Here is a 14,839-nt window from a genome sequence, read left to right as displayed (position 1 = left end):
CTTGGATCGCTTTTCAAATGTTGAACAGACTATTAGCAGTAAAATGGATTAACCATAAAATCTTTGTGTGTGGAAATAAACATTTTATACAAATTTACCCATTTATAGTAATGAAAAAGCGGATATACTTACCATGCATTATCTTTATGTGAAAATGGATTCTGAAAATAAAACAACCATTATTATTAACTTATTTATTACAAGCACATATAAATTTTACTGTAACTTTTATACTTTCACATAGAAAAATATAATATATGAATACCAACTCGTTCCATTAGTTATACTATAATTTAATGTAAATTTCTTAAATTTTCATTTGAAAACATCGTGTTGTGCTTCGAACAGTTGGGCTGTCGGTCTTTATGCACTGCTCGCCTAATCAATGCAAATCCCATCTGATCTGAGTAAGGCTTATTTAAAAGCCTCCATTGTGCCCTGACAGGAATACGTCTGACAAGTGACAATCCGAAAGGAGCGCACAAGACGAACCGTGGATATTTATTGAATATTGTACGAACCGATTTGTATTTTCGACTCTAACAACTTGATACACAAACGCCGAACGAAGGAAGAACTTCGCGGTTTAAAGTGGCCCCTGAGCATCCAAATGGATTTATTTAAAAGAAAAAAGTTATAATAAAAAAGGACGGTTTGCTAAGAGCATAAAACGGTTCCGACAATTACAAAGTTGAGCCCACTAATTACTTGCGGTTCCTATTAAAACTCCCGGAGTCCGGACTGGAGTTCAGATTACATTGGAATAATGGAATGGCCGGGGAAATATTGGAACGTGCATGAGTCGTAACTCGTAATATATACCTGATAAATATTCCACGAACCATAAACCACTTTTATGAATGTCACATGCATTTTTATTATTAGTTCTTTCTTCGGCATTCATAAGTACACACGATAAAGAAGCTTAAAATGTTGTTCTCGTGCCAAACATAAGGAAATATGGCGCTGCAGCTGTTTGCCAAGAAAACTTTATAATATAATAAAAAGAACGAGTGCACTTCACTTTATAAGACACGGTTTGTTTAATTAAAAAGTGTAGAGAAATAGTGCAGTAATTATGTCTAAATTAATTATGTTGGCCAACAATAAGTTCGCTCTCAAAACGGAGTTAATTCAACATCTTAGTTACTTTACGGGTCGTGCTGAAACAGGCTGAAAAAATTGTTAATTGCGTCGCGTTACAAATAAATTTAATGCCTGACGATATTTCGATTTTCATGTAGCAATTAACTTTTATTTTCACACATTCGGTACAAGATCATTAAGTTTGATATTTATAACATTCATTACCGGTTAGTTGTAAAATTTTTTCTCCCGCAAATAAATTAAAAGATTTTATGCACCGCTTCGTAATTCGCACATAAAGCCTGTAATGAAAACCATTTTGCCATAAAAATCCGCAGATTTCATGTATGAATAATCGTAAATACGTTTTTAATCACTCCTGTGACTTTACGTTTGACCTATTTTTCCTATTACATAAAAACAAAAACATGAAATTAATTATTGATACAAAGGCTGTTAAATATTTTATAAGCTGCTTTAGTGCTACTTTTAATGGCAATCGTAAATCCTTTGTCAATAAAATTGTTCACCTCACAGAGGTGCAATACCATCCCAGTTTCCAGAAAACAAGGGTATTTGCTTTTTCACCTCTTTTATGGCATTAATTTTCGAGCTTTGATATCACTTGAGCAGATCAAATTTTCTCCGCCTCTTTCCAGCTACAAAGACAAACGTCTAAAAAATAACTGCGAGGAAATTCGCGGAGGAAATGCAAAGGTTAAAACGGGCATTTGTAACATTTTACAGTCAGATCGTTATTTTCAAGCTCGAACTAAGGTCAGATTCTTTATCGGATTAAAATAACTGGACAAAGAGTTTTTGTTGTGCTAAATATACAAAGGAACTTTAATTAATTTGTGATTGAGTTTGCTTGAAGTTTCCCCAATTCATTATAAACATGTGCCATATTGATTTAGTAATTCGAACAGTAATTTATAGTAACAATGTAACAATTTAATATATGTAAAATTTACCTGGCAACAACCGACTGATTTTTATTGACTACAATTTTAATTTTATAACGACTCTCGACCGTAAATTATATCAACATTAAATTTTCATTATGCCCCGGACTGAAATAATATTAAATTTATGCTTATATTTGTCAATTTATACTGTCACGTCTGCCATGAAATTATATAACGACAAATTAAGTATGTAAATTGCTATTTTGAAAATTAAACATATCGAGCAAAAATCGCCTATATAATCAGATACAATTTTCAGAGTGCCTTTGGGGAATATCCCACTTTTATGTTATTTTAATGCACATACAAAAACGTGATCTCAAATACACATTAAATCATTACGGCCACCAAAATGTTATCGAAAAATGTCATTGTACTAATGAATGCATTTCCGGGACAAAAAACTTAACTGTTTAATATTCAGTACCCGATAATTAGAATACGCCATTCGAAATAGGCAACGTTAAAGTTTAATAAAGACCGGGAAAACTTTGCCGTCTATTACATAAAGTATACTCCAGTCAAATCACTTTAACATTGGACGGAACGTGTTCAAAATTGAAAAGTTAAAGTCTAGTTTATTGAAGAATTGTCCAATAAAACCCGGGTACGAGTTCCTGGCAAAATGAAGTGTGAACCCCCTCCAGAACACCTCAAAAACTATTTAAGTTAGTCGAAAAACTAATTTGTTTTATGACGCCTAATTCATTGAGTAAACAATTTTGTCGAGGAAAATTTATTTATATAATGTCTTTAACTGATTTCTGGCCTTAAAGTGCCAAATTGACTAAATTTAACAAACAATTTTCAAAAAAAAAAACAAGATTAAAATATAAAATACCACTTTATTTTAATGATAATAATAATTTAATTTGGCATATGTTAAATAAAAATTAAAATTGCACAAAAATATACTTTCAAATTTCATCATTAAATTTTTGAAAATTATCACTATGATCTATCTAATTTGGTAATTCATTATACATACGTAAAACTTATATTTTTGAACATCAAAACTCTCTCTTTAACAATATTAACTGCCATAAAATTCAATTATATAATTAATTAATTATTATTATTCAAGAAAAAAAAAATGTAAAAATATTCAGGTTCTCATAACAATAAAATTAAAGTACTGATAACTCACTTCAGCTCGTACACCTCAAAAACTATTAAAGCTGATTTAAAAACAGCTTCATTTTATGGCACTTAATTCATTGTGTAAACAAATTTATCAAGCAAAATTTATTTATACAATGTCCTTAACAGATTTCCAGCCTCAAAGGGCTAACTCGACTAAATTCATTAAACAATTTTCAATAAGCATTTATCAAGTTAAGTGCGCAATAAACTTTCTTTCATTTTAAAGTTTTACTCAAAGGATGCTTGAGATGCTGTGTCGAAGCAAGGAAATTATTCAAATGCTTTTATGTTAATAATTTAAGTTTACATCGTCAATTTGTTTTTAATCAAAATAAGTTATTCTACTTTATACTTACAAGTTTAATGTACCGAGATTTTAGTTCGGTGGCATAGTTTTCAAATTAAAAAATGCTTTTAAGTTTTTTATTAAAGTAAATTCACGTAAAAATTTACTTTTAGAGAGCACAAATTTACATAACCTATGAAAATGCTTAATTGATAATAATGAGTAATTGAATTTTTTCATACATGTAAAACTTGTCATTTTCCTTTGCCTTTGAACATGATCAGAATATTATTTACGTTTAATTTGGTTAATGAGAAAAGAGTTCGATGTATGTTCATAAATGTTATTGAAACAAGCTGAAGATTTTAGATGGTAGTAATCGTTCATGATGAATAATTTTGGTTGTCATTTGAGGTTTTTGTTCATGGTTTCTTTGGAAACAAGAGAGTTGTTAAGAATTTTTTGCTTTTAAAAGTACTAAGTATCAGTATTAATTTATCGAACTAAATGATGTTAACTCTTCTCTAGATAAATCTGAACCTAATGAAAAACAGAAGATTTTAGTTGTTAGTAGTCGTTTATGATGGATGACATTTAAGGTTTTCCACGGTTTCTTTCCGCTTTTAAAACTACTTAGTATTAATTTATAATATCAAAATACATTTTCATTCTTATCCACTTAAGTTTTTTTGAATATTTTTAAAATCTAATTATTATGAGAATACTCTTCTTCAAGAAATTAATGCCTAATTGATTATTATTAATATATTCTAAAATTGGGAAAAATAAACGTATATACTTTTTATATATTTATTTAAAAATAGGTTTTGATTAATAATTGTGATGAAAAATCTTAAAAAACATTGTTTTCCTAATAAAATTAACAAAATTGAATGTTAAAAACTTTGTAGTTAATACGGGATATTTCCACCTCTACTACTGATGTCAGTCTTACATCTTCTATTTATTCAAAGCCTGAGTTCGAATTTCATTTTGCTCCAAATTCTCCCAAATTTCAAGTAGAAGACGCTCCACAAAATCAAGTTACTAGGACAGTTAGGATGGTCCCTTAAACATCTTCCATGAGTGTCCCAGATATGTTCTATTGGGTCAAGATCTGGACAGTGAACTGGCTAGGCCATAACATTAATCCCATGTCAGCAAGTCAACAATTTGGACCTATAAAAGGGGCATATGGCACATGTTCTTCTAGAATATCCAAATGTAACGCTCAGAATTAAGCTTTCCAAGTATCAAGTCGATACGTGCTGTTAAAGGAATAGCTTCTCACACCATAATTGAATCCCACCATATCAGGAGATATTTACAAAGTTACATTGAGCACATCTCTTTCATTTACGAAAAATTACCCTAAAACATATTCGTTTCTAAAAATCTGTAAACTAGACTAATTAGTAATTTCACTCAAGCTCTTCTCGTGTGCGTAATATCAAAAGGATTAAGGAAGGAAATTGTGATAGTCGTCGTAGACGTTAATACGCACGATTCAAATGATCGAAATATGGCCGTGACGTCATTCGGAAGGTAGGAAACATAAATTGGATGAGCAGAAGCGGAAGGAACGTAGTGTGTTAAGACCCAATTAAAACCACGCTACAAGAATACTAATGTTGTTTTAGTAGAATTAGTTTCGGTACGGTGCGGTCGCTGCGAATCGATAGCTCAGGTGGGCAAATAAAAATTGACGCTTTCACAGCGAAAATGATATTTGCCGTAATGGGAAGCGATATAATTGAATCGAATCGATTTCGAATGTGGAGTTAAGTTAATTGGTTCTTACCATATTTTCACCGTTTCGTCCTTTAAACATAACGATCACTGAGCATCGAGTGCGAGCGAAGCTTTTGTGAAAAAAAAGTCGTCCCGGCTCCTAGACTCTTGTGAGAGTGTGTGTGTGTGTTTTTGTATCGGCGTATTGATCAAACATAAAGTATAAAATTCGCATCACGATAAAATTCATCGCCCGTCCGACCTGAGGACATAATAAAAGCCATCGGCAACGGGAAGCCGAAGTATTTCGGCAATTTGGCGAGAACGTCTAAACCGCCGTTTGAAAAATGCAGGCAATAAATTGAAAACAGGCAAGTGGCGCGTTTTAGCCCGGCACCGATGTACGGGGCATACGTTGAACGACCCCGCAGTTTATGCCGGTCCCGAGACCGTTTAATATGCACGGTGTGACCGGAGACTCCGTCCGTGTGCCGGACCGGAAGAGTAAACAAAACCCCTTTTGGGTTCTTTCCCTTCTTCCGGATCTATTTGCGGAGATAAGCCCGGTCTTCCTATACTCACAGATAGTGTTTATGTTTACGATCGGCCGTCGTACGACGTAGACGGTCATTCTTTTATTAAATGGGACAACGTGCAACGTACAAGTGAATTTAGTCATTATGTCGGACTTGGTTTATCGTTTTTGATAGTTTTACCACTGAATTACTACGTTCTTTATATCTGATAAACAACTAAACAACTATTGGAGACAATTCGATTCTATAAACACATAAAAAATAAATATTATTCTTCAGATTTGTTGGTTTATAACACAACACCTCACATTCCAGAAAAATATTTCTTATATTGTTTTCTATTATATTTATCTAGCAATATAATTAATGCAAAATATTAATGCCCACATCATATAATATTTTAAAAGATAAGAACTCTTACAATGAAAACTTTGCCAAAATTAATTAATTTATCTCATAATTTACTATGTTAATATTTGTTTATTCATTTATTCATAAGTATTAAACATATTTTTAATTTATTTTTAAACTGAGTTATTTTTTTAATTTAAGTCTTGTAATTAAATTTCATATATACTTTTTTTTTAATTAATCCTTACATCTATAATAATTCAAAATACTGAATAAATTTGAGTATTAATTCAAAATAAAACTAAAAAAATATTTTATATTTTAGGAACTTAGAACTCTCTCATGGGTGATTTTGTTTATCAAAATAATTCTAAATCGTTGAATAAAAGACAAATATTAACTTGATAAATTAAAGGAATAATTCATTATTTTTTGCAAAGTTGTCCTTGAGAGAGATATTATCTTCTAGAAATCTGCATCAACTCTCAAAATTATTCAGTATTTTGTATTAGTTGCATTATTATTTTTAGAAGTTAGAATAATTTAACAAATATAATAAATAACAACATAAAAAAAATATTTAAAAAATTTAATTACTTTTTTAATTTTTAAATTTTATTTCATATATTTTTTATTTATTAATATTTTATAATTATTTCATAAAAACGATACAATTAAAGTAAAATGTTGAGTATAAATGCAAAATAAAATTAAAATATAAAATATTAAAACTCAATTTTATAATAATTTAAAAGATAAAAACTCTTTCAATCACAACTTTCTTGCCAAAATTAATGAATTCATTACATAAGTTACTATGTTAATAATTCTTTATTTATTCAATTATTGTTGTAAACTTTTTCTTTTTAAATAATTTGTTCTTAATTATACGATATATTTTTAATTTATTTTTAAATTGAATTATTTTTTAATTTTGTAATTTTATTTATTTATTTATTTATTTATTTATTTGTTTATTTATTTTTTAATTCATTCTAACTTCTATAATAAATAATTTAACTAATACAGAATATTGAATAATTTTGAGTATCAATACAAAATAAAATTGAAATAAAAAATGTAAAAGCCCATATTTTATAATATTTTAAAAAATATGAACTTTTTCATCACAACTTTGATTGCCAAAAATAATGAATTCACCATATAATTTACTATGTTAATATTTATTTATTTAGTCAATTATTGTTGTAAACCTGAAACAAGATTTTATAAATATAATTTCGAAAACAATAAAAGTGGAAATTTATTAATCAGACTTTTCAATTATTTTATTTTTTATTAAAAGAGTAACTTTCCTTTTGTTTTAAAATAATTTGTTCTTAATTGTTAGAGATAGTTTTAATTTATTTTTAAATTGAATTATTTATATAATATTTTAATTTTGTAATTATATTTAATTTTTTTGTCTTTAATTTTTTCCAACTAAATGCAATTAATACAAAATATTGAATAATTTTGAGTATTAATACAAAATAATTATTTATTGAAGGAGTAATTTTTTCCTTTATTAATTTAATTTCAAACTGGATGACCATATTTTATACTATTTTGGAATTTATCATATTAATATTTATTAGTTTATCTAATTCTATGTTATTAAATAAAATACAAATATTAACTTGATAAATTAACAGTTGTTAGTTGTCTTTATCTTCTAAAATCTTCTGCATAAACACCAAAAATTATTCAATATTTTTCATTATTTTTAGACGATCCAGCAAATATAATAAATAATTTAATGGAAAAAATAAATATAAAATAGGCTTACAAAATTAAAATAAAATAAAAAAGTCTCTAATAATTAAACAATAAATTAAAATATTAAAAAAGCTGTAACTGATAAGTTCCCAATCTTATTATTTTCAAAACTATTTGGCTTCAGGATGGTAACATATTTGTATACATAGATATTAACATAGTAAATTATCTGATTAATTGATTATTTTTGGCAATTTGTCCAAGAGAGCTTCAAAATGTTAAAATCTTTCTTATCCCACTCGCCATTTAATTCAGATATTTATTCATGAGACTATTATTTATTTTTATTTTCCAATTTTTCTCGTAATAAATAGTCTACAAGAAATAATAATTTCTTGTATACTATTGGCAAATATTTTGTTAAATATTATGGTAATTGATTGAATAAGATTTAAAAAAAAAAACACGAAATATTTTTCTGGTACCATGTATTCTAACTGAAGTAATAATAATTAATGTTGTTATTAAAATGTTTAAATTACAGAACAGAATATTTTATGTGTTGTAAATATACAATTTACTTCTCAATTAACTCCAAAAAAAAAAAAAACAAATTGCTCAACTGTCCTATTTTTTCGATACACACACTTTTGGATTGACATTAATAAACGGATTCTCGTGTTGCTCCGTGTGACATTTCATTAATAAAGGGCAAATTATTTTTAGAAAACACGTAAATCCCGTCACCGCCGCCCCGGACCAGTGTGGCCATTCAGCAAACCGGGTTTCACGGGTCTAAGACGATTTTGGACTGCTCGTTTTCGTCCACCACGTTCGGTTTCCGAATCGAAACGCGACTGCCGTGGATACGCATGATGTTTTTAGTATTAGTTTTTTCCAATTTTATATTTACCTGCAAAGCGTTTTAAATAATATTTGCGGTCGGCATTATTTGACGACCTTGCATTATTAGGATAAAATTTTGGAGTCGGTGTGAATATAGTACATTTTTCTTTCAATATAATTATGAAATTAATAATACAACCACAATTATAAAATAAACAATGATAATAATGTAATAAACAATCTATATTTATTTATGGTTAAATTAATTGTAAAAATATATTATTTAATTATTAAAATAATCTTATGCAATAAAATAATTCTGAGAGAAATACTATGATTTTGATTTCAAACACAAATGTGTTAATTAACTACCCGTTTTGTTAATATTAATATTGTTCACCGTACAAATTGTTCATTAAATTCTAAATTATTTAATACGAATGTAGTGCATATATGTGGAATATTAACAATCAATATATATTTATGGTTAAATTAATTGTAAAAATATATTGTATAATTATTAAAATAATCTTATACAATAAAATAATTCTGAGAGAAATACTATGATTTTGATTTCAAACACAAATGTGTTAATTAACTACCCGTTTTGTTAATATTAATATTGTTCACCGTACAAATTGTTCATTAAATTCTAAATTATTTAATACAAATGTAGTGCATTTACGTGCATATTTTAAATACATAATATATTTAAACTAATTATTAAAAATAATTATATAGTTATAAGTAAAGGTTAAAAATTAACAATATATTTGTAGGAACATTATTGCAGATATCATATTATGCGTTTTAGGACTATAAAAAAGGACAAATATTTATTTTATATAAAGTGTGGAAAATAATATTCAATTATAAAATTACTGATAAATCTTAACATTGGTACTTTTTAGAATAAATTTGGTATAGACTTTATTAATTCCACAGCACAACTCGTTCAATAATAATCATAATAACAATTTAGTTCAGATTAATGAAAACCAAAAGAGAAATTTTCTTTTATATTTGAAGAACTTTAAGTTTGTTTAATTGAACTGATTTCAAATGTTAATATTAAAAAAATATGTTGATTAAAAATAAATGTTAATTTAATTTAATTAATTTAAATATTAAACGAAAACTTTAAATTAATTTGAACCAAACAATATAATTAAATATAATTATTTGACTTTTTTAATAAAGAATCATTTTATAACTTGAAACAATTTACTTATTATAGTGGAAATGGAATACATAAAGGTAAAATTATAATATTTTACAATATTTTATTTTACATTTATTTTTATAAAATGATATCCTATTTTGATCATAACTGTATATAATACAATATTAATTTCGATTCTACGTGGCATTCTTTGCATTGTAGCTTTTGAAGATAGTTATTGTGAATTAAAGTAAAGTGATAAAAAAGAGTAATTAAATGTGATTATTTTATATATATATATATATATATATACAGGTAAGTTTATATATTTTTATTAAACAATGATTCTAATGAAAATTTAATTTCAGTGAGGTGTTAGTTTAATTATTAAATTGGAATTGGGAATTGGTGTAGAGGTAAGATTTTATAAATAATTAATAAATTTAATCTATGAATTTATTGATTTCGACAAAACAGAAAAATGTTTTTAAAAATAAATCCAAATTAGTAAAATGTGTTTAAATATATTAACAATATCTAGCTATTTGTTACATTTTTAATTTTTTTTATTTTGTTTCACAGATTATTCGAGGATTTTATTTTTATTTTTATTATTATTATTATTATTATTATTATTATTATTATTATTATTATTATTATTTAATTTTTGTCGGTTAGGTTAGGGTAGTTATTTTTTTTTTTTGTAATTATCTTTATTTTTTCATTAAAATGCCACAATTTAAAAAAACTTGGATAAAATTTGTTGGATCTTGCATTGAGGAAGATCCAAACAATAAATATCTTTATCGTTGCAAAGTTTGTGACAAGTCATACAAAGTGGTAAATCTGTCTGCAATTAAAAGACATCTAAAAACTAAAACACACGAAAATATTGCATGTGGAATTCCTGCAAATAAAAAATGCGAAACGAAAAAAAGTCAAAAGTTCAAATTTCGGTGGACTGAGGAGCCGCTTTTCAAACCATTTTTGGAAGAGGATCCTAATGATATTCATATGTTTAGATGTAAATTATGTGAATCGTCATTTTCATGTCTTGGGGGTAGGATGAATATTGAACGACATCGACTTCGTCATCACAATGACTCAAACACCAACGATTTCGACGGCGAGAGTAATTTTGAATTACCTGAGGGTTCTCCGGAAATGCGAAAAAGATGTGCGGAAGCTAAATTTGCACAATTAGTTGTTGAATCGGGTATTTCGCATAGAGCTGCTGAGAAATTTTTAAAATTTTTTCAAATAGTTGGTAAAGATCGTGCCACATTACAAGATATGCGTATGGGTCGAACAAAATTAACAAATGTAATAACAAATGTTTTAGGACCTTATGAAAAAGACACGCATATTGCAAAATTGCGTAATTGTAAATTTGGTTTACATATTGATGAGTTAACCGAACCGGTACAACGACAAAAATGGATGACATTTCAAACTCGATTTGTTGATGAAGAGACGATGAATGTGCGAACAGATCCATTGACAGTATTAAAACTGGATGCAACAAATACAACAGCGGAAGGTTTGTACAATCATTTTTCATCAGAAATGAGAAAATACCAGATTCCTTTTTCCAACATCTCCTCACTGTCTTCCGATAATGCGTCCGTGATGATTGGAAGCAAAAATTCATTTTTTACACGACTTAACAAGGCTTGTCCTAACGTAATTAAACTTCCTTGCCCTTCTCATACATGTAATCTAATTGTGAAAACTGCCTGCAAACAAATGCCGCCGTGGATTATTGAATTAATAACATTTATTATTAACTTTGTACGTGACAGTCCAAAACGGAAGGCTGAATTTGATTTTTTTTTGGCAAGTTTGCAAAATCTAGAATGTAAATTAATAAAAAATAATAGCACACGTTGGTTAACCCAACATCAAGCTATTGAACGTTTGTTGTTGTGTTGGCCGTCCATAGTGGCTTATTTAGCTGATATGACAAGCAAAAATGTTGTATTAAGTAAAACACAAGATGCAAGTAATATTGATCCTAGAGTAAAACAAAATTCTGATAGAACATTGCAAGACTAGTTTACAATAATTATTGCTCAAGATACCAAAGCCTATCTGTGTTTTTTGAAATTTATTTTAAATTATTTTAACACATTCAATGCCTTTTTTCAGTCATCGGAAACAAGGATTCACTTACTGCATAGTTTTACAGAAATGTTGCTTATGTCAATTCTGCGACATTTCCTAAAACCTGGTCTATTGAAACATTTCGACTGTATAAGACAAGTAAAACTTGATGTTTCGGCTAATCATTTAGAAAATATCGATTGTGGCGAAGAATGCAACAACATTGTGCAGAATTTGCTTGCTGGTTCTGAAGAACAGGGAACATTGGCAAAGGAAATTCAGTCAAATTGTTTGCAATTTTATATATGTGCTTCTACAGCGATTTTATCATATTTTGATACGTTACGTGACAACGATGACTTTTTGGAAAAATTAAAAATTTTTGATCCTGCGAAAATTATCGATAATGTTATAAACGATAATTTTAATTCGGTGGTAGCTGTATCTAAAATATTGAATGTTGATATCGACATCGAGGAGTTAAACAAAGAATGGTGCGATCTTCCTAAACATGTTCCTCAAAAAATGGTAGAAGAATTGAAAGATGCAAATTTTGATGAGGGGTGGAAGAATATTTTGACCGTAGGTAATGAAAACAATCATTTTTATTTCTGTAATTTGTTTAACATCATTAATGCGATTCGATCATTACCTAACTCGAACGCTGATGCTGAAAGGACTTTTTCAGTTTTTCCAGACGTAGTTACAAAAAAAAGAAATCGATTGGGTAAAGAGACAATAGACGCATTGGTAACGTGTAAAATTAAATATCGTGGCCAACAAATAGAGAATTTGGATGTTAATGACAGTTTACTTGGACGAATGACACCACAGTCTCTTTACAAAAATGCACCAAATAAAATGAAGCCTGTCGCCAACTTTCATGTTGGTGAATCTTCAGATTCAGATTCCTCATGAAAGTTGGTGGGCGGACTTCACTTTATTTGATACTTTTTTGTAAAGAAACACTATAATATATGCTTTTGTAAATACATATAGAAAGTAAAGGTTACTCAGGGACAACAGTTCTCAAAAACACCATAATCCCTAAGCAGATAAGAACGGCCAACGAACATAACGAAATTTCTAGAACATCAGTTGTCTAGGTTGTAATTTAGTCATCAATCAAATGTCAAAGTGACATGAACCAAATCAGACCTCTGAAGATGATAGCCACTCGTTCTAGCGAAACGTCAGGAAATAATTCCAACAAACGTCTACCTATGAATCCGAATAACTTTAGATATACATATAGACAGGTCATTCGTGAAAGTAGATTGTCATTAATGTCCACTTCGTGTCTTTGTTTTTTATTTAATTTTGCTCGTTACAATTGGATCTGTCCCATTAACCAATGGGTTTATTTTTTTTGTAATTAATTGTTAGCATTCGGGTTCGGTAATGTTATAATCGAATCGCATTTATGAAGAACAAATTACTAAAATAAATATTATTCTTTTCATTCTCTAGAGTCAAAATGTGTTTCTATCTTTTATCTAAATTCTGTTTCTCATATGTTGTACCATTTTTTGAGCAACATTCTTAGGAAGATTCTGTGATTAAGTAACTCTTTGATGACTATATTTTTCATTGAATGTTTTAGATAAATCAGTTTAACATTATCGATAATTTTCTCCAAAAAGTCATCATTGTTAAAATGTTGCAAAATCACTTTTAGAAGACGCGTATAAAAATAAAAATGAAATAATTTGAGTGATTTCTTTTTTCTTTGCATTGTTCTTTAAAATTTGTATACAAATTCTTCAGAATGTCATTCTATTGCATTTTTCACCACAGTGATTATTTTCTATCTATTTACAGTCATATTTGTCTTATCCAGTCGAGATGACCAGATGTCGCAGAATCGAAACAAGTAACATTTCTATGAAACTTGAGTAAATTAATCGTTTTTCCTTTCGCTGAAAAAAGATATATATACAATATAAATTTGAAATAACTCAGATAGACTTTTTTGTCAAGAGAAATAATTAAACTAAATTAGTCAGTCAGTTTTCTCTTAGAATTTTATTTTACCCTAGGTGTCATTTATTTGTATTTTTTGTTTTGCTTGTCATATTAGCCAAATAAGGGATGGTTCGCCAATAAACACTCAATATCTTGATGTTGTTGTGCTATATTTTTTATTAATTAGTATCTAGATTTGCAAGCTTCCAAAAAATATTTGGCCTTCCGTTTGGAGTGATGCACGCAAAATATCCACAGTGGCATTTGTTTGCAGGGAGTTTCTAAGAGAAGGGTAGTTTACTTGCGTTAAGACCGCCTTGTAAGTTTTGTAAAGTACTAAATAATTCTTTTAATCATCATTTTCGTATTATTGAAAAACTAAGAGGAAATATTGCAAAACGGAATATGGTGTTAGAAAAGAGATTGTACAAACAATTCGTTATGGCATCGAGTTTTATTAATGTCAACAGATCGCTTCGTACCTTCATCTTTTGAAATGTCAATCCTAACTGTCGTCTTACTGGGTTGTTTAACTTATCAATCTGTATATTACACCTTTTCATAAGTTCTTAAGAAGTTTGATATTACATTAAAATAAATTTTGTTCCACATGGGCGCATATCTTGTCATGTTGCGAGATTTTTAACAACTATTCTTATTCAGGTTCTCTATGTTACACCTCATTCTGTAAACAATTTGTTGCTAATGTAAAAATTAACGCTTTCGTGATCATTGTTTGAATATCTACATTTATTCGAGTTTGTAGGTCGACGTTGATTGGATTTATCGCTAATTCTGCCATACACGTTTCGGGGGAATTCTGAAGTATAACAAAATTACTCCACAAAATAAAAATGTCTGCGCCGTAAAATGGTCAATTTAAAAAATACGTTTTATCAAAAACATTGTCGCGGTAAGATCTTCGTTGATGTTCATTATTTAG

The 14,839-nt window shown here is 28.3% G+C and overlaps 1 protein-coding gene across 1 annotated transcript in view; it reads right to left on the bottom strand.

The window, feature by feature from the left end:
* LOC109607584 (epithelial discoidin domain-containing receptor 1-like) overlaps positions 1-14,839 on the bottom strand; it is a 101,608-nt gene that overhangs the window by 48,591 nt on the left and 38,178 nt on the right. Inside the window, exon 2 of the mRNA XM_049963014.1 lies at positions 133-161. The gene's annotated coding sequence lies outside the window, so the exon portion shown is untranslated. The remainder of the gene's footprint in view (positions 1-132; positions 162-14,839) is intronic.

This window comes from Aethina tumida, chromosome 2 (assembly GCF_024364675.1).
Source record: "Aethina tumida isolate Nest 87 chromosome 2, icAetTumi1.1, whole genome shotgun sequence".
Taxonomy (NCBI): Eukaryota; Metazoa; Arthropoda; class Insecta; order Coleoptera; family Nitidulidae; genus Aethina; species Aethina tumida.
The sequence above is the reverse complement of the archived record's forward strand: the minus strand, read 5'-3'. Positions and strand labels throughout refer to the sequence as shown.